At 39.4% G+C, this 21,562-nt stretch overlaps 1 long non-coding RNA gene across 1 annotated transcript; it reads right to left on the bottom strand.

Moving 5' to 3' along the window:
- Positions 1-19,738: 19,738 nt before the first annotated feature.
- Positions 19,739-21,188, bottom strand: LOC131525244 (uncharacterized). Its single transcript, XR_009267160.1, has 3 exons — positions 21,008-21,188; positions 20,022-20,087; positions 19,739-19,937 (listed from the first exon to the last, which is right to left on the bottom strand). It is a non-coding gene; the product is annotated as an uncharacterized LOC131525244 (long non-coding RNA).
- Positions 21,189-21,562: the final 374 nt, after the last annotated feature.

Raw genomic sequence — 21,562 nt, 5'->3', positions numbered from 1 at the left:
AAACATGAACAACACTTTTACGTCATGTATTATTCTTAAAATAATTAATTAATACATTTTCAGAATACAATTTAATAATTCAAATTTAAACATTGTATAAACATTTGCATTAGTTAATGCACTATGAATTTTATATGCATATACATTAGTTATTGCATTATAAATTATAGACTGAACTATACTGCGAAGAAGAAAAAAAAAGAAAAAGGAACCCACTGAATTAAAAATATTTTTTTTTAAGTAGAAAAAACTGAAATAGTATTATTCCAAAAATCTTTTTTCACAACTTCAAAGTCTTTTTTGCAGTGTAGTATATACGAAGTGTTTACAAATTGATATTAAACTCATTAATAAATAATTACGATTAAAAGCTCTAATGTTAAAAGCTCTGAAAAGTATTGTTCGTTGTTTGTTCGTGCATTAACTAATTTTACCATATACAACCTCACTGTAAAATTATGCCTTTACTTTCTTTTTTCAGTCACACATAATTTGCATAAAGAACATGAATGTTTTGCTTATGTGGGTTGGGAATGTTTTAAGTTGAATAAATAAATATTGACTTACACACACAGCCTGATTTACTCTTCACAGAGTCATGACATTTTTCAGATTATTTTAGCCCAAATGGCGAGGATAGACCTCACTCACACACACTCACACTTCCCATCATTCACACCTTTCAAAGCTGAAAATCCCCCCAAAACAGAGAAAAAGAAACAGATCATTGAAAAGTGGGTTACAACACTTTTGCCGTGGAATCCTCTGTAATTTATAATAGACGAACAACCGTGTGTTACTGAGTCACGAACTCCGCACTCAGCAGGAGGAGGGATGTAAATCATGCGCATTAGCATGCAATGTTAGACATGTAAATTATTTTCCTGTGAAAGTGTGAGTAACACGATACGTCTGCCTACCTGATTATGTTCTTGCACCGCTCAGGCACTGTCACTGCGCTTAACTTATTCACCATAATCCAAGCAAAAACAAGTCAGTGGAACTATAACTAACCAAATCGGGACAATCAAAATGAACCACAAACCTGTCTCTCTGAACCAAGAAAATTCAGGCCAACCATTGTAAGCGAGACTCACAGAGTATGAAAATGTACGCGTGGACATTTATTATTTAAGGCGTAATTATATGCGGGGTCGCTGTGTCAGCCTGCTACTGTGACTGAGACTTTTCATTAGGATGGCTTGTCATACACTCCGGGCCTCAGGCACGTCACACTGCCGTCCCGACCGATTCACTCCTAACTGTAGAGTTCTAATGAAAAGAGTCTGGCGTGGATGAAAGGGAAGGAGCGTTATCCTCCCTTTACTGGCTTTTCCGCAGTTCTTTTGCTCATTTTTCCTCTGAGACTTAATTTTAATGTCAAATAATTCTGATTGGATTTTAGCGGAATTAAATTAGATGAGGAAAGGAGGGAAGAAGTTGGAGGGGAATGACATTAAGGCGGAAAGACACACGTATAGACCTCTTTAATTCATTTTCCTTAACATCGGCCAGAGAGGAGGCCCGGGAGCTGCTTTTCATTCAGTCGCATTCAGCCGGTAATTTATCGATGGAGCCGGAACCTGGAGGCCCAATCTGAGGGAATTCCCCCTTTTTGAGCTCATCATTATTTTGTGTTGCCTTAATTTTGAACCAAATTAGCGGGCATAAAACTCAATTAAATTAATCCACCAAACTCAATTCATTACACATCAAACCTTTCAAGGGCCTTTTGAGGAAAAAAAGCCTTCGGAGCCTTAAAGGGGAGTTGGTACATCAGCCAGGCTCGCTTCATTTGCGGCAAAATCATCCCTGATCGTGGGAAAGTTTTCATCCGCCACTTACATGTCTCCTATTCTCAAATTAGCCCCCTGTAGTCTATTCAGGGCCTTTTTGCTGCAAGCAGCATTTAAATAATGACTTGTCTTAAGTGAGTGGATAATTATTGAAGGGAGGTTAAGTGGTTTACTCAAAGGCACAGAAAGGCCAATCCCCAACAGAGATTGACTAGTGTTCACTAATGAATTTGACTGAATCTGGCGTAAACTGTGGGAAGTAAAATGAATGAACTCTACCCAGCTGCGTAAAGAATGAAGTCTTTTGTTCATATGAAAGAGAATGTTTAAAATGTAAAGATAAAATGATCGTTATTCACGAATAATTTGGTACAGTTTAAAAATGTATGTGCATATTTAATGGTGTTAAAGACAGACAAATGTATTTTTGGCCTTGTTCTAATGGTTCTTTTATATTCTATGATTTATATGTTGTTTTTGTTTTAATATTTTGAGTCATTGAGTTTCACTTTCAAATAATAATAATATTATTATATAGACATTATATACAAATATACAGCAGTTTGGGGTCAGTACTTTAAAAAATAATTAATTAATACTTTTATATAGTATAGGATTATGAAATTAATATATAAAATTAATACTTATAGTATTATAATATTGATTGTGATGGTAAATAAATTTACAAAAGATTTGTATATCATATAAATGCTGCTCTTTTGTAAGTTGTATTCAAATAATTCTAAATGAAAAACTGCATCACAACTGTTTTCAACTTTTATAATAATACAAAACAGAAAATTCTTTCTTTGCCATCACAGGAATAAATTATATTTAAAAATATGTTTTCAAATAGAAAACTGTTATTTTTAATGTATTTTTGATTAAACAAATGATGAGCATAAGAGACTTCTTGCAAAAACATCAAAAAATATTGAACCAATCACAAACTATTGAACGGTAATATTAAAATATTACAGTGACTAGACACCTAGACCTAGAGAACGAGAGAGTGCGGGCGTTACGGCAACAGCAGTGGTGGTCGCGGTCTCGCGGTGCTATCGGGTTCGTGCTGACAGCCAAACCAGGAGTGTGCGATGGCCAGCTCCCCTGCGTGCTTCAGCACTAAAGAGCATTTCTCTGAAAGAGCAACACGGGTGATCGCGTCCTTTTAAAGATGTCTTATCATCCATGCGTTTCTGGGTGTGGTCGTTTCCTGGCGCCTCAGGACGGTCACGATCTCTGCACTCAGCAGGAGGAGGGATGTAAATCATGCGCATTAGCATGCAATGTTAGACATGTAAATTATTTTCCTGTGAAAGTGTGAGTAACACGATACGTCTGCCTACCTGATTATGTTCTTGCACCGCTCAGGCACTGTCACTGCGCTTAACTTATTCACCATAATCCAAGCAAAAACAAGTCAGTGGAACTATAACTAACCAAATCGGGACAATCAAAATGAACCACAAACCTGTCTCTCTGAACCAAGAAAATTCAGGCCAACCATTGTAAGCGAGACTCACAGAGTATGAAAATGTACGCGTGGACATTTATTATTTAAGGCGTAATTATATGCGGGGTCGCTGTGTCAGCCTGCTACTGTGACTGAGACTTTTCATTAGGATGGCTTGTCATACACTCCGGGCCTCAGGCACGTCACACTGCCGTCCCGACCGATTCACTCCTAACTGTAGAGTTCTAATGAAAAGAGTCTGGCGTGGATGAAAGGGAAGGAGCGTTATCCTCCCTTTACTGGCTTTTCCGCAGTTCTTTTGCTCATTTTTCCTCTGAGACTTAATTTTAATGTCAAATAATTCTGATTGGATTTTAGCGGAATTAAATTAGATGAGGAAAGGAGGGAAGAAGTTGGAGGGGAATGACATTAAGGCGGAAAGACACACGTATAGACCTCTTTAATTCATTTTCCTTAACATCGGCCAGAGAGGAGGCCCGGGAGCTGCTTTTCATTCAGTCGCATTCAGCCGGTAATTTATCGATGGAGCCGGAACCTGGAGGCCCAATCTGAAATTCCCCTTTTGAGCTCATCATTATTTTGTGTTGCCTTAATTTTGAACCAAATTAGCGGGCATAAAACTCAATTAAATTAATCCACCAAACTCAATTCATTACACATCAAACCTTTCAAGGGCCTTTTGAGGAAAAAAAGCCTTCGGAGCCTTAAAGGGGAGTTGGTACATCAGCCAGGCTCGCTTCATTTGCGGCAAAATCATCCCTGATCGTGGGAAAGTTTTCATCCGCCACTTACATGTCTCCTATTCTCAAATTAGCCCCCTGTAGTCTATTCAGGGCCTTTTTGCTGCAAGCAGCATTTAAATAATGACTTGTCTTAAGTGAGTGGATAATTATTGAAGGGAGGTTAAGTGGTTTACTCAAAGGCACAGAAAGGCCAATCCCCAACAGAGATTGACTAGTGTTCACTAATGAATTTGACTGAATCTGGCGTAAACTGTGGGGAAGTAAAATGAATGAACTCTACCCAGCTGCGTAAAGAATGAAGTCTTTTGTTCATATGAAAAGAGAATGTTTAAAATGTAAAGATAAAATGATCGTTATTCACTAATAATTTGGTACAGTTTAAAAATGTATGTGCATATTTAATGGTGTTAAAGACAGACAAATGTATTTTTGGCCTTGTTCTAATGGTTCTTTTATATTCTATGATTTATATGTTGTTTTTGTTTTAATATTTTGAGTCATTGAGTTTCACTTTCAAATAATAATAATATTATTATATAGACATTATATACAAATATACAGCAGTTTGGGGTCAGTACTTTAAAAAAATAATTAATTAATACTTTTATATAGTATAGGATTATGAAATTAATATATAAAATTAATACTTATAGTATTATAATATTGATTGTGATGGTAAATAAATTTACAAAAGATTTGTATATCATATAAATGCTGCTCTTTTGTAAGTTGTATTCAAATAATTCTAAATGAAAAACCGCATCACAACTGTTTTCAACTTTTATAATAATACAAAACGTTTCTTGAGCACCAAATCAACATATTAGAATAATTTCTGAGGGATCATGTGACACTGAAGACTGAAGGAATGGCTGCAGAAAATTCTTTCTTTGCCATCACAGGAATAAATTATATTTAAAAATATGTTTTCAAATAGAAAACTGTTATTTTTAATGTATTTTTGATTAAACAAATGATGAGCATAAGAGACTTCTTGCAAAAACATCAAAAAAATATTGAACCAATCACAAACTATTGAACGGTAATATTAAAATATTACAGTGACTAGACACCTAGACCTAGAGAACGAGAGAGTGCGGGCGTTACGGCAACAGCAGCGGTGGTCGCGGTGGTCGCGGTCTCGCGGCTATCGGGTTCGTGCTGACAGCCAAACCAGGAGTGTGCGATGGCCAGCTCCCCTGCGTGCTTCAGCACTAAAAGAGCATTTCTCTGAAAGAGCAACACGGGTGATCGCGTCCTTTTAAAGATGTCTTATCATCCATGCGTTTCTGGGTGTGGTCGTTTCCTGGTGCCTCAGGACGGTCACGATCTCTGCCTCACGTGTCTGGGCATTCAGCACGCTGAGGAAGCTTCCGTGGATGGTTCATGTTCTTCTTGTGGGGTCATGACCATCTTGGAGTTGCATAAAAGACTCCGCTATGTCAAACATGGCCAAGTCCCTCTGCCTCTGCCGCAATCCAGTGTTCGTCCCGGCACCCGGGGCGGCGCTGCGTGTGGTGGAGTTTTGATTTGAGGATCACGGTGAGGGCTTCCTCAAGTGGAGTTCCTCACCCCTCAACCACTCCGCAGCCGGTGGAGCTGCCGACAGAGTGTGCTGGGCCCTCTGCTGGACAGAGTGCACCACGCGTTTCCTTCGGTGCCCCTCTGATGACCAGATGTCGATCGCTGCATCGGAGGGTGAGCTCTCTCCAGGGATGAAGACCCGGCTGCGTTGCCCCCTTCGGGTGTGGTAGCGTTGTCCAAGCCAGACCCAGAGATGACGGCCATGTAGTCGTGCACACACAGGGACATGGTGCTCAGACACCTCAGTCAGTTGGGTCTTCGGGTCAACTGGGAAAAGAGCAAACTCGTGCCAATGCAGAGGATCTCTTTTCTTGGCATGGAGTTGGATTCGGTCAGCCAGACACAGGAACGTGCTCAGTTGGTGCTGAACTGCCTCAAGACTTCATCAGGCAGGACGGCGGTCCCACTGAATTTTTTTTCAGAGGCTCCTGGGGCATATAGCGGCAGCTGCGGCGGTAGTTCCACTCGGTCTGCTCTATATGAGAACGCTTCAGCACTGGCTCCATGGCCGAGTCCCGAGGTGGGTGTGGCGACGCGGTACTCACTGAGTTCAGATTACACCGGCCTGCCGCAGAACCTTCAGCCCATGTTCAGCCTCGTTCCTTCGGGCAGGAGTGCCCCAGGAGCAGGTTTCCAGGCATGCTGTGGTATTCACGGATGCCTCGGCCACCGGCTGGGGAGCCACATACAACGGGCACGCAGTGTCAGGGGTATGGACAGGTCCCCAACTGTGTTGGCATATCAATTGCCTCGAGTTGCTGGCAGTACGCCTTGCCCTGAGCCGTCTCAGAGGGATTCTTCGGGGCAGGGATGTTCTGGTCTGCATGGACAACACTGTGACCGTGGCGTATATAAACCGACAAGCCGGTTTACACACCAGTCACATGTCATAACTCGCCTGCCACCTCCTCCTCTGCAGTCAGAAGCATCTGAGGTCCTTTTACATTTACATTTACATTTTTGCATTTAGCAGACGCTTTTATCCAAAGCGACTTACATTGCATTCAAGTTACAGTTTTTTTACATTTTATCAGCTCTTTTGTGCCATCCACATCCCAGGAGTGTTCAATCGGGCAGCCGACGAGCTATCTCAAGTGGCACTTCTAGGGGAGTTGAAACTCCATCCCCAGGCGGTTCAGCTGATTTGGAGGCGGTTCGGAGTTGCTCAGGTAGACCTTGCTGCTATTTCCGCCCACCACGATCCCATAGAGGGGAGGTCGGTGGGGAAGCACGATCTGGTCGTCAGGTTCCTTAGGTGGGCCAGGAGGTTAAATCCTCCTAGGCCTCCCTCCCTACCCTCTTGGGATTTGGCATTGGTGCTATGAGCCCTTCAAACTGCCCCCCTTGAACCTTTGCAGTCAGTCGAGTTGAAGTTTCTTTCTATGAAAACGCTACTCCTGACTGTATTGGCCTCGATCAAGAGGGTGGGGGACCTGCAGGCATTTTCAGTCGACAAATTGTGCCTTGAGTTCGGGCCGGCTGACTCCAGTGCAACACTGAGGCCCCGGCCCGGCTACGTGCCCAAGGTTCCTACCACTCCCTTCAGGGACCAAGTGGTGAACCTGCAAGCGCTGCCCCTGGAGGAGGCAGACCCAGCCCTAGCTTTGCTCTGTCCTGTACACGCACTGCAACAGTACATGGATAGAACTGAGAGCTTTAGGACCTCAGAACAGCTCTTTGTCTGTTACGGAGGACAGCAGAAGGGGAAGGCTGTCTCCAAGCAGAGGATGGACCACTGGATAGTGAATGCCATCACCTTGGCCTATGAAGCACAAGGTGTGCCCTGCCCGCTCAGGCTGCGTGCTCACTCCACTAGGGGTGTCACATCATCCTGGGCGCTGGTTCGTGGTACCTCGCTAGCATACATCTGTAGAGCTGCGGGCTGGGTGACTCCTAACACGTTCGCTAGGTTCTATAGCCTGCATGTTGAGCCGGTTTCCTCCTGTGTTCTCGCCTCAAACAGGTAGTGGCACTGAGAGGCCCGGTTCAGAGTCGGCTTGCGGCGTCCTTAATGCCTAAAATCTCCAGAGAGTTCCCTGACCGGACAAACCCTGTTGAGTCCTCTAGCACTCCGGCGGCCAGATGTGGAAGTGTGTTTGGCACCAGGCCTTCAGCCAATGAATTCTTGAAATCTGGTGTGAGGCTAGTGCCCATATGAGTGACCCTGTTGGGATCCCATTTGTTCTTTCCACAGTACACTTACTAGGGCCGTGTTTCCCTGGCAGACCACGTTCTGCCGTCTCTAAATGATGCAGCCTGAGCCATCTCAGAGACTTCCATGTGCAATAAGGCCCTACGGGCTTACTTCACATGAGTAAATGTCACTTAACCCCCTCTGGGAGGAGGTGACTCCACAGTGTGCCTCTTCCAGGTGGAAGGGCATTCTTTCCCAGTGTTATCCAAGTCCTACTGTTTGGGTTGCTCAAGGAACAGCAGTAGTCGACCTTCTCTGTGTGGAGCCCAGTCCTATCGTCTACCTTATAGGAAGGACCAGGGGGCCTACACAGGGCACTGGAGGGGGCAGCTCCTGTGGCGCTTTGGTAGGGATCCCAATTCGTTGGTCATCGACGTGACTCGGAGTGACCAACTGAAAGAGAATGTCTCGGTTACGTATGTCACAATTGGCGCTTTTCCACTGCATGGTACGGCACGGCTCGGCACGGTTCAGAACAGCACGGCACGGCTCAGTTCGGCTCGGTTTGCGTTTCCACCGCAGTTTAGTACCGCTTTAAAGTGGGCGGGATTATTCACGTGTCGTTATAGTTGCGCCGCCTCTACTGCCGTGACTCCTGAAAAACATTTTAATTCTGCGTTGCTCCATCAAGCTCTCGCTGGATCTGCTCGTCGGCTATCAACAAGAGGACAGTCTGTACTTCCTCAACAGACAACGAAACAATTTTTTGGTTGTTAAAAGAAAGGTGCGCTCATTCAAAACAGTTGTGTTCAATCCTTCGCTGGCTGTGCTGATTTAAATCTGCACAGCGGATTTATAGCGGGTCTGTTGTGTCTCGTGCCGCAAGTTCAATGACGCAGGCAGTGACTATTTTCTCCGGCCAATCAGTGATCAGCAGAGTTTACACGTCACGTTTTGGTAACGGTACGGTTCGCTTGGAACCTCGGCCGAGGTGGTACTAAAAAAAGTACCAGGTACCAGGTACTGTTCCCAGTGGAAAACCCCCCAAAAGTGAGCCGTACTGAACCGTACCGTGCCGTACCATGCAGCGGAAAAGCGCCATATGTTACAATGTTGTGTTTTTGACATTGGCAAAAAAAAAAAAAAAAAGTCTTTATAACATGTACAACATAAACATTTTTTATTTTCAAAATGAAGTTGTGTATTTATTTCTGATTTCCTGAACAATTTGGCTTCATTGTAATGAGGTTAATGATCTTTGAAAAACCATGATTATGAACATGCCATTACTTTGTCTTGAGCTGATTAGCCAACTGTGGTATAGTGTTCCTGGACAGGTGTAAATATTTGTTCAAGCTTCAGGGTTTTTCCTGCATTTAAATTTTTTTGGCGGCCGCCAGAACGAATTTTTGTCCCGCCAAAGCCGTATTTGATCGGTTCGTGTGCTTTATGAGTGATGTAAATGACTGCTGCGCTTGTGATAGAGCGCATGCTAACTGAGAGAGAGAGAGAGCAGCCTGGTCTCATGTTTATACGTTGGTATTAACACGTAACATTTACAAACACAAAACGTACATTTTTGTACGTTATTATTGATGCTAAAACGTACCATTTAGACGTATTTCAACGTTTAAAACGTACAAATCGATACATATTTTAGCTAAAAAACGTACAAATATTTACGTATCTTTTATATCATTAAGATATTCGAATCAATGCATTTTTATCATTTTATCTATAAGCTATTTAGACCCCTTAACCTACCCCCAAACCTAAACCTACCCATTTTACAGCGAATATGCATTTTATAATTTTATTAATAAGCAATTTAGATTTTAGACCCCTTAACCTACCCCCAAACCTAAACCTACCCATTTTATAGCGAATATAAAAGGATATAAAACACAATTGACCGAAACATGCAGGAAAATAACCATTTTAGTAACAAAATAGCATTAAAAAAATGTTTTTATAGTCGCTAATCCCACTCCTGCATCTAAACCTAAACATAGATATTTCTGTACAGTATAAGAAAAACATGACAGACAGGTAAATTCAATTACAATCATTTATTTATTGCAAAAATGTCAAAAGCACTACCAAAAGTAATACAAATGACAATGCGTTGCAGCCGCAGTCCTCTCTGGCGGAATACAGTAGGTTTGTGTGAGGTGCAGAGCAGAATTTATGTTATTAATCGCTGAAAATATGATCCAGATTTTCCTGATCCTCTCATTCTCCCTGAACTCGTGAAGGCAAGCACGTGCTAGCATTATTCAAATAAACATCACCAGAAACAGGGCATGGCAATCTGTGACGAATGCAGGCGAGAGCCAATGAGCCTTCGATTATCCTGCCGTAAAACCTGTCGTTTGAAGCAGCAACATTTGAATTTGTAACGAACGCGTCAGTCAGCGCGGGCTTTGCTGTTTACGGTCGCTGGACTTGCTGCTCACGGTCGCTGGACTTGCTGCTCGGGATGGAGATGAAGATCGTAGAATAAAGGCTTAGATTTGGGTCTGTTCCTCGCAGTCGTAAGGATTCTGAAGATCTGGATTACTGCGCACGAATAAAATAGTTTCATTTCGTAATTATGTTGCGGTTTTGGTGTTTTTTTTATAGTTCTGTTGTCAGTCACAGCATGTTGGAGAAAACGCCTTTTGTGGGCCATGGTAAACAAAGTACATGACATGTAAAGGTTAAACGATTTAAAATGTTATTTATTTTAAGGTTTAAAGTGAAGTCTTGTTTAACATTATGTAGGCCTATTATTGGAAACGAGCTGGCAGCAGAAATCACACAACAAAACGAAATGTTATCATTTCGTATTAAGTAAACGAGTAAACTATTTAATGATGCAATTGAAAACAAGGTAATTGATATGACAACTAATAATAAAATGAATGCTGCGATTTCAATATTCATAAGAATTCATGTCGTCAATACGTCAGTTTTGTACGTTTAAATGCTGAAAATACGTAAGTATTTATACGTTTAGATGCTGAAAATATATATTGTACGTTTTAGTGCCTGTAAAAACTTAAGTAAATGTACGTTTTATAGAACCACATTTTATGTAAAATACATAATTATCATGAGATCACATTGGATATAGCCTGCAAGCCAACGCTCAAACCTGCCGCGAATGAAACTGAAAGTAAATCTTCGATCTTTTAATTGGCTGATGATGAATAAAATGCAGCGCATATCTGTTGATTTCTTTGATGTGATTGTGCAGTAGGCCTAATTCAAGATCAGATTTATATCCGTTTTTTATGTGGCCAAAAGTAACAAATCAGATGGATATCCGATCCAACAAAACGCATAAAATAGGCGTAAACAAGCCCTAACTGTCTTTCCTCTCCATCCCTCAAAATCAACTGACATGATAGTAAAAGGTCAGCAGACTGAATCAATGTTTCATGCGGCACATTCAGAGATTTATTTATTTATTTTTAAACTGAATTACCGGTGTTGTGAATTGTGCTATATATATATATATATATATATATATATATATATATATATATATATATATATTAGGGGTGGCACCGTACACAGATGTCACGGTTTGGTACATACCTCGGTTCAAGGGTCACGATTCGATACGATATCGGTACAACAGGGGAAAAAAATCTACATATATGCTCAGTTTCTTTTCATTTATTTTGAACAGAGTAGTGTAAATTGAAAAAAAAAAAAAACAATATAGATGTGAAAATACTAAATATTACTACATGTTATATATATAAAATCGGTTTTGTTTTCATTGTGAGTGTACACAAATAAAAGCAGACCTTTATACAGTGATTATTAATAAGACAATAAGTGTTTTAAGTTGATTCTGCTGGTATAAGGAAACAGTTGAAGTGATCGCGTCGGAGCGCGCGCACACACACACACAAAACACATCAGTTCCAGCATTGCTAACTTGACAGCGCAGTTGGTACTTTATCAAAATAAAATACAGTGAGCCAAACATCAGTGTGCGCACCTCTGTGTCACCGTTGGAATGCGACTGAAGTACAAAGCCTATCATTTACATAATAAATAATAGTTTAGCATTCACATACGTTACATCGCAAATATGGAAATATTATGGAATATTTGGATTTGTGCCGAATGAGAGAGGGAGGATACTCGAGCACAAAGCTCCATTTCGCAAACAGTTGAGTGTGCAAGCCTTTAAAATATACTCCCTTGTCAGTCTATGTGAGAGACGTGTTCAGAATCAGCACATTGTCACTGTCTAGGGTAGAGCTGGGAATCGATTCCAAAAAGAATAGTTTCCGAGGCGTTGGGAATCGAGAGTCGATTCCAAAGGTTGGAATCGATCCCATCAAGAGGAATCGACTCCTCATTCAGAGCTTTTTTCAGTTCAACAAAGCTTATCTATGGGTGCCTCTCAAATGGAAGGCTGCATCCTAAGAAGGCTGCACACATTTAAATTCACGAAAATAAACTGAAAGAAAACGAGTCGGTACTGCATCATCATAATTTGAGGATGCAGCCTTCCGTCTGAGAAGCACCATTTGCCTCATGCTCGATAAAAGCCGTAATTATGAGAGTTGTGAGATAAAAGATTATTTTTATATATATATAAGATCTATTTAATTTTTTATATTTACCCTTCGCCTCATGCTCGCTAAAAGTGATTAGAAGTCTGATTCGTTTCCACGAAAAGGTTCTTTCGGATAGTTTTAATGAACCAGTTAAAAATATATATATATACAGGTGCTGGTCATATAATTAGAATATCATCAAAAAGTTGATTTATTTCACTAATTCCATTCAAAAAGTGAAACTTGTATATTATATTCATTCATTACACACAGACTGATATATTTCAAATGTTTATTTTTTTTAATTTAGATGATTATAACTGACAACTAAGGAAAATCCCAAATTCAGTATCTCAGAAAATTAGAATATTGTGAAAAGGTTCAATATTGAAGACACCTGGTGCCACACTCTAATCAGCTAATTAACTCAAAACACCTGCAAAGGCCTTTAAATGGTCTCTCAGTCTAGTTCTGTAGGCTACACAATCATGGGGAAGACTGCTGACTTGATAGTTGTCCAGAAGACGACCATTGACACGTTGCACAAGGAGGGCAAGACACAAAAGGTCATTGCAAAAGAGGCTGGCTGTTCACAGAGCTCTGTGTCCAAGCACATTAATAGACAGGCGAAGGGAAGGAAAATATGTGGTAGAAAAAAGTGTACAAGCAATAGGGATAACCGCACCCTGGAGAAGATTGTGAAACAAAACCCATTCAAAAATGTGGGGGAGATTCACAAAGAGTGGACTGCAGCTGGAGTCAGTGCTTCAAGAACCACTACGCACAGACGTATGCAAGACATGGGTTTCAGCTGTTGCATTCCTTGTGTCAAGCCACTCTTGAACAACAGACAGCGTCAGAAGCATCTCGCCTGGGCTAAAGACAAAAAGGACTGGACTGCTGCTGAGTGATCCAAAGTTATGTTCTCTGATGAAAGTAAATTTTGCATTTCCTTTGGAAATCAGGGTCCCAGAGTCTGGAGGAAGAGAGGATAGGCACACAATCCATGTTGCTTGAAGTCCAGTGTAAAGTTTCCACAGTCAGTGATGGTTTGGGGTGCCATGTCATCTGCTGGTGTTGGTCCACTGTGTTTTCTGAGGTCCAAGGTCAACGCAGCCGTATACCAGGAAGTTTTAGAGCACTTCATGCTTCCTGCTGCTGACCAACTTTATGGAGATGCAGATTTCATTTTCCAACAGGACTTGGCACCTGCACACAGTGCCAAAGCAACCAGTATCTGGTGTAAGGACCATGGTATCCCTGTTCTTAATTGGCCAGCAAACTCGCCTGACCTTAACCCCATAGAAAATCTATGGGGTATTGTGAAGAGGAAGATGCAATATGCCAGACCCAATAATGCAGAAGAGCTGAAGGCCACTATCAGAGCAACCTGGGCTCTCATAACACCTGAGCAGTGCCACAGACTGATCGACTCCATTCCACGACGCATTGCTGCAGTAATTCAGGCAAAAGGAGCACCAACTAAGTATTGAGTGCTGTACATGCTCATACTTTTCATGTTCATACTTTTCAGTTGGCCAATATTTCTAAAAATCCTTTCTTTGTATTGGTCTTAAGTAATATTCTAATTTTCTGAGATACTGAATTTGGGATTTTCCTTAGTTGTCAGTTATAATCATCAAAATTAAAAGAAATAAACATTTGAAATATATCAGTCTGTGTGTAATGAATGAATATAATATACAAGTTTCACTTTTTGAATGGAATTAGTGAAATAAATCAACTTTTTGATGATATTCTAATTATATGACCAGCACCTGTATATTCAGGGGTTATTTTACGGTGGAGCTGGCTTATGTTGTCCACAGTTTTGAGCGCTGCACGACAGAATAGATCATGATTGAGGATGTTATTTCCATCTAAAATTCTATTATTATTTCTATCAGCCAATGATAATTCTAAAAGAAAACGTCACGAGCATAGATCAGTGGCCGAGCATCTGATTGACAGATAAACCATGAGCTCTTATCAGTGTTATTGTTAATGTTCTGGTTATTTTGTTTCAATGTACAGTTTGTTAATTTTATCCAAAGCATACAGTCAAAGTAAACTTCATCATTCAGCTGAACTGTGCACATTTATTTTAGACACTTCATGTCTTGTTCAATTCATGCGATAAATGCATGTCCTTCCTGAGCAGTGAACTATGACTAATTTCACGGGCAAAACAGACAAAATTACAATTTAAAAATCAGTCATAGCTATAGAAATGTATTGTAATTTTTTACAAATAAAGCTTCATATTATGAGAAGGATACTTTCTACGACCTTTATATCCTGCAGTCATGGCGAGATTAGGTTCCTTCGATCTAAAAAAAACACGAATCGAAAAAGAATCGAAAACAACAGAGGAATCGATTCTCGGAATCGACTCCCATCGATTCCAGAACCAGGAATCGGACTCGGACTCGATTCCAAAAATTTCGGAATCTTACAAGAGGGTCTGGCTGCAGACATAGGAGCAAGTGGAGCTCCACTCAAGAGCGGAAATACGTCACCTCCACGAGCGACGCGTCCGCCATGTTGGTCCGGGCAAGACTTCCTGTGAAAATACGTCACTTACACTAGCGATGCGGCCGCCATGTTGGTCCGGGCAAGACAGAGGTGTCTTTTAAACTGATCCACAGGTTTTATCCTGTCAAGTAATTTCTACAAAGGTTTAGAGCTGATGTAGAGCTATCGTGCTCTTTTTGTTTAAATGCTGATGAAACAGTGGACCACTTATTTTGGTCATGTCAATACACTCAGGAGTTTTGGTATGATATTGGTGCTTTTGTTAAGATGAAGCTTTTGCCAGAATTTTCTATACAAATGGGAAATATTATATTTGGGTATTTTGACTCAGACCCCACAAAAGAAAATATTTGTTTTATTATAAATTTACTTCTTTTCTTAAGCAAATTTTATATTCATAAATGCAAATTCTCAAATTGTAAACCTGTCTTTGTGGTCTTTTTAAGAGACATGGAGAATTATATTAATTTGATTTCAGTATATAATAACAAGAAAGCTATGAATTTGCTCTGCACTTAAAGTTTTTGTGTAGGAAGTCTTATGTCAAACAATGCATTTATTTATTTATTTTATTCATTTTCTAAAACTATTATTATTATTTTTCCTTTATTTATTTTTTACTGTTTTATTTTATTATTGTCTGTTCAAGTGTTATGTGGGTATTTTGTATTTTGTACTATTTTGTATGTTCTTGATTTCAGCAATAAAAATAAAATGTTGGTCCGGGCAAACTTTTAAAAACTTCATCTTTTTCATTTATTTTGTTAAAGCTTTCGTTTTGTAATATTTATTAATTGCTATATAAGCATATATAAATGGTGCTTTGCATATAGTCACCTCTTTGTAAGCAGTGTTGATATTTTCTGTACTTTTATCTTCGGAATAATAATAATAATAATAATAAACTAAGTTTTTACGGTTTATGACACGACAGCACTGTCTTTTTTTTTCCCCAGCAATTTGCACTACAGACATTAAAACATAGCGGTAGGTTTAAAATACACTTTTTGAGGGCCTCTGCCTTTTGTTCATGTTTGTTTTTTAACTATACATATTTCAACTACCAATGTAACATTCCATACATTTTAGAAAGTAAACACTATGTTTGTGATATTTAGCAGTGAACATTAAATGAAACATTATTTGTACTTTAAGCTAAATAACAACATATACAAATCAACCACAGTAAAATAATGAATAATTTCCACAATTTAAGTTTTAATTGTTTGAGTAAAAAAAAAAAAAAAATCTTACACTATATTGAAAACACATGAACCGCAAGTAACCGTGATTGTTACAGTAAAGACACATTGCGCGCACGCGCTCTCTCTCTCACACACACACACACACACACACACCCACACACACACACTTCACTCTGTACCAAGACCTCCATCGTCCATAAAGCAATCCCAGCTACAGTAGCCAGAGCGGTCATCTGAGGAGTAAAACCCCAAAAGCACTCCCCGTTGTCCATTTCCCTGGTAGCCCCACAGTCTTTATAGGATACAAATATTCCATTGTGTTTCTTCATCCTTTTGTGCATAATTTCATGAAAGCTCTGTGCGTTCTGCTTGCACTGCACGTTAGAAAAGTGTCAGTTCGCCATTGTAGCGATGATAAAATAAAATTATTTGAGTTAAAATTTAAAGAAGACGCCATCTTGATTAATTCAAGTGGAGGTGACGTATTTCCTGTTCGAGAGTGGAGCTCCACTCGCCCACGGTCTGCAGCCAGACCCCTCTCGAATCTTACAGCCCTAGTCTAGGGGGCTTTGTTTTCAAGCGCACAACTCATGGCATTCGCTGTTCTTCTGCTGGCGGTTATCAAACAGCGCTGCATTACTGCGGACGCCCCCTTCTGGATTGGGGGTGAATTGCCTGTATCCGTCGTAAGGCCTCATGCACCGAACCGAGATGCCCGTACCGTGACGGTTCGGTACGAATACATGTACCGTGCCACCCCTAATATATATATATATATATTTATATTTATTTATTTATTATTCTTTTTTAATAATTTATCTGACATGCGGTTCCGCACATGCAACTAACATGAAACATGTTTTCAATAAAATAAAAAGATTTAACCTTAATAATAATGATAATAATAAAATATTTAGCATTAATAATCCACAGTAGCCTCAGGTTATTTATATGATAATGTGCAGTTAAAATCATTTAGTTTAGACTGAGTGAGGTGAAACCAGCCACAAAGCAATTTGTTATCCAGCTGCTGATTTTATTCAGATGTGGTAGAAAATTAGACTACTAGTTAAATATAAACTTTTTAATGCTACTTTTAATTGCTTTTTCAATATTTATATAATTATAATTGTGAGGTCTAGTAAAGAAGGATCCTATCTTACAAAAATATGAAAGCCAGTTTTATTATACCCTGACAGTGGCTGTTTTTTCTTTCATGAATAAATATAATTGAAAATCACAAACTGTTTATTTGAATTTATTTTAGTTATGGTCAGTATTGGGTTCACAGATCACGTGGGGAGGGTACATTTTACTGTGCGTGTGGATGACCGTCAGCCACCACCAAAGACCTTTTTTGACCCAGGAAGATCAAAGATCAAATTGTAAGAAGGGTTGCTTATAAGAGAGCATACAGTACATCTGAAACTGCTGAGGCTGGGAAGGTTTTTGACTATATTACCGACCAGGTACATTGTACTCAGCTTACTGTCATTCTTAAAAAGAAAACCAATCATCATTCGTTTTTTTTTTTTTTGTTTGTTTGTTTTTTGTGTGTGTGTGTGGAATATTAACATTTGTTGTTTTTCTGATCAGCTGCTACAGAAGACAAACTGAAATCTGAGTGCAGAGACGGGAATAGTAAGTATATTTTAATGTCACCTCTGTTATAGTGATTTTTGAATCAGGTCAATCTGGGAATTAAAACATTAGCAATGTGTCCATTCCAGCTGGCTAATTTGTACTTCTTTTCAGTCATTCATTCTGTTATTTAATCTTTTTTTTTTTTTTTTTTGATGATTAACTTAAAATTTTATTTTATTTTTTAATCGTGGCAACAGAGGTGAAGAGAGTGTATGTTAGCATTACCCTAGGTTACAATAAGCCACAATTATCAACATACCCTATAATACTCACAGGTTGCTTTATTCAAATAATTTGTTATCAAATAATATCAGTGAGTTTGTACTTGAACTCTGCTCACTGTAAGTGCTGTTGTTGGGCTTCTTCTAATCATATGTTCAATGTAACTCATAGAGTGCTGCACAGTGACGACAGACAAGAGGATAAGAATGGATACTCATATGTCAAGCTTGATAAGGATATTGTCAAAAGGTAAACTAAGTTCTAATGGATATCAGTGCAAATTATAATACATCATGGATGCAAAACTGTTATTGGCTAATTTTATATCAATTCTTTTTTCCCTTTCACAGATCCTGTGATAAAGCAGTCTTCAAATATGACAGTGTCTGAACTGCAAGCCCTTAGTTGCAGAAAATGCCAGTCATACTCAAAGAAGTGACCTCGTCCCACCGGCTCCCCCTTGGTCAGTCATCACTCTACTTCTGCCACAGACTTGCAAGCCGCCTGCTGCGCTCCAAGCTTCCACCTCTTTGGCTGTAGTGTTTTTTTCCCGTCTTGGTACACCGTGGTCCTCGATCACACTGGCATCACTCCAGTCCTCGGGTACTCTGGCTCCACCAACAATGCTCGTCACTGCGGCTGTGCCCAGGACTCCAGAACCTGCAATGATGCTCAGCTCCATCGGCCGGCCCCCAGATGTCGGCAGCCACACCATCTACATCTCCTCACTCCCTCGACTCCGCCGTGTGTTGTCAGCACTGGGATGCTCTGGGTCTGTGCCATAGCCACCCATAGGCTGTGCCTTCCATCACCATCCCTTCACCACATCCTGCCATCATCCAGCACTTTTGCCTCTCACCATCCCTTCGCCATCTCCTCGTCCACCTCCAAAACCCCCTCCATCCCTCCCTATTCTGTTGCTTTATCGTCTTCAGTCTTTGCACACACATTCACTTCTGCACTTTGTTTTTCAGTGAATTTTTGTTTATTTTTTTCTGCAGAAAATTGCATTGCAATTTTTATTTATTCATTTATGTAAAATTTTGTACTTTTCAGTAATACAGGTATAACTGAAATGTTCTACAAATTGATAAGATAGCTCTGCCATAGCATTTTAGTCTTTTTTTATTTATTATAATGTTTTTTGTATAATGTTTTAAAATGTACTTGAGTGTAGTAATACAAATATACTATAAACATACTTGTATTTCAAGTGCATTTTTAATGCATTTAATAGTATGGTTTTTTTTTCCACCAAGGTATATATGCTGCTGTACTTTTTTTTTTTTTTTTAATGTACTTTATGAATATTTGTAATGGACACAACAATATATAATACATTAAAGATTTCTAGATATCAAAGTGTGTACGTGTGTATATACTGAAAAAAAGCAGCTTTATAATATACTAGTAGTGTAATGCTAATGCATTTCTAATGAGCTGAAATACAATTGAAATGTACTTGAAGTACATTAAAACGATGCTTCACACTGTTAGACATTTCAAAGGGTTTTTACAGTACAGTAATTAAGATTTACAGTAGGAAACTGTATTTGATTTACAGTTGAAAACTGTACTGTTTTACAGTAAATTACTGTAAATAAAATCCAATTCATCAGTATACTACTGTAATTCATTCATTTTAATATAGATTTCATTAGATTTTATAATTTTTATATAGAATTCATTTTATTTTTACTCTACATACTACTGGTATTCAATTAAAACAAACAATAATTACAAAATATCAAATTCTTTATTTAAAACATTGCATGTATAACACTTAAAAATACAGACTTCCAATGCTGGATCAGTGTATCTTCATCATTTCTCCTGTCTTAGGACGTTTTGCAGTGCATTATGTTGTGTCCTCTGGATTTATCCTCACAAAGAATCTTTATGCAACAGAAACATAATGGGGAAAAAGACAAACAACCAAAGAATACATAGCCATCTGCAAAACCCAGGTGCTGCTCCAAAATGTGGCCACCATCTTTGCTCACCATCCACTTTGTTAGTGACAGAAATGTCTTCTCTGAAAAACAAGAAGTAGAAATGGCACACTTTTAAAAGGCAAACCCCATATACACAAACCTCTCAAAACCATAGTTGTTCTTACCATGAATTGTCAGTCTCAGGGTGGCTGGCATGTTCATGTCTTTCTTGATGCTTTCATTGCAGTTGCCTTTAAAACACAAATACAAAAAATGCAGTAAATCTTAAATTCCATTAAAAACTATAACAAACTAATTCTAAAACTAGAAAGGCATGCTAGCCATAAAACTAGTTTAACCTAGCTAACGATTTTATTTTCTCAATGGCCAACATTAACTCCTAACACTTGAACTAAATTTCACATTAGTTAACCTAATGTTAATATAATATAAGCGTTGCTCGTTAAAAATAATTTTAATTCGGTAACTTAATTCAATAAGCTGACAAAAGTCGTTTGAAACGACAGCGCAGTTTACCATGGTAAAGTTGTGTAACCGCCATGTTGACGGGTAAATGTTACTATGGGTTAAACTGGTGTGCAAAAATCTAACACAAACACACAGACAACCGTACGCGTTCAAGTCATGTCGGATAATATTTACGAGTTGAACGCACATGAACGCCACCACAAAGTCGTTATTACGAGTGGGAAACTTGGAACTTTCTTTAAGCTCCGAGTTTCCGAGTTGGGGGCGTGTCAGTGAAAAAACATGTTGGATGCAATGGAGGCAGCCAAAGACTAAAGATATGCAGCGTCCGCTGCGCGTCGGGCGGTTCTTCGCCTCCATGTCATGCATTCAAATCGTTTAATGCACAGCTAGTCGTTGATTATCCCTTACATATATAATTATTCAGTTTACATCACCTTCATAAATTAAATAAAAACGGAAAAAAATAAGTAAAAAAAACACAATGATGGTCTCACATTCTTCTTTCGATATTTTGTAGATGTGGAGTTAAAAAAAAAAAAAAATTGTTGAATTGTGTAGAAAAGTTAAATTGCCATCTTTTTCCGATCAAAGTGACTTGAACGCAACCTCATAATAAGAACTTGTCAACTCTTAAGTAAGAACGTCCAGGGAGGACTTGAGCGCAGCAATATATTTTTACCTTGCTTGCTGGTCTCATTCTCTCCTAAGGTGCATCAACACACAGCGCAGATGTTCTCCGGAGCTCTTCCACTCTGGCGGGTTCATCCCTGGGAAAACCCGGCGGAGCTGCCCCGCTGCTTCAGTGTCTTCCTCGGGCGCGGCGCAACTCGACAACAGACAACAATATAGAACCCATTATATATACTATCTACAGTGGATGCGGACAGTAAAGTGATGCCCTGGTATATTTCTGACGTACAGATGTACTCCAAGCGCTCACCCTGTTGCTGACACGAAGTACAAATGGATTTTCCAATCATTACAAGCGATGTAACACATCCTGTAGTCAGTCCAAAGCTGTTGCGGCGTTGTAGACATACAAAAGGAAAATAAAACGACCTCAATAGAACGGCGCCAAAGAAACTGTTACAGCAAATACAGTAGTATACAGCAATTTTAAAAAATACAGTAAGTCTCTGTATGTGGGGTCTGACGTCACAGAAAATTCCCATGATGCAATGGGTATTACAGTTATTTTCTGTAAAGGGAATTTGCAGTATTATACTGGGTGATA

Source organism: Onychostoma macrolepis, chromosome 19, assembly GCF_012432095.1.
Source record: "Onychostoma macrolepis isolate SWU-2019 chromosome 19, ASM1243209v1, whole genome shotgun sequence".
Lineage (NCBI taxonomy): Eukaryota > Metazoa > Chordata > Actinopteri > Cypriniformes > Cyprinidae > Onychostoma > Onychostoma macrolepis.
The sequence above is the reverse complement of the archived record's forward strand: the minus strand, read 5'-3'. Positions and strand labels throughout refer to the sequence as shown.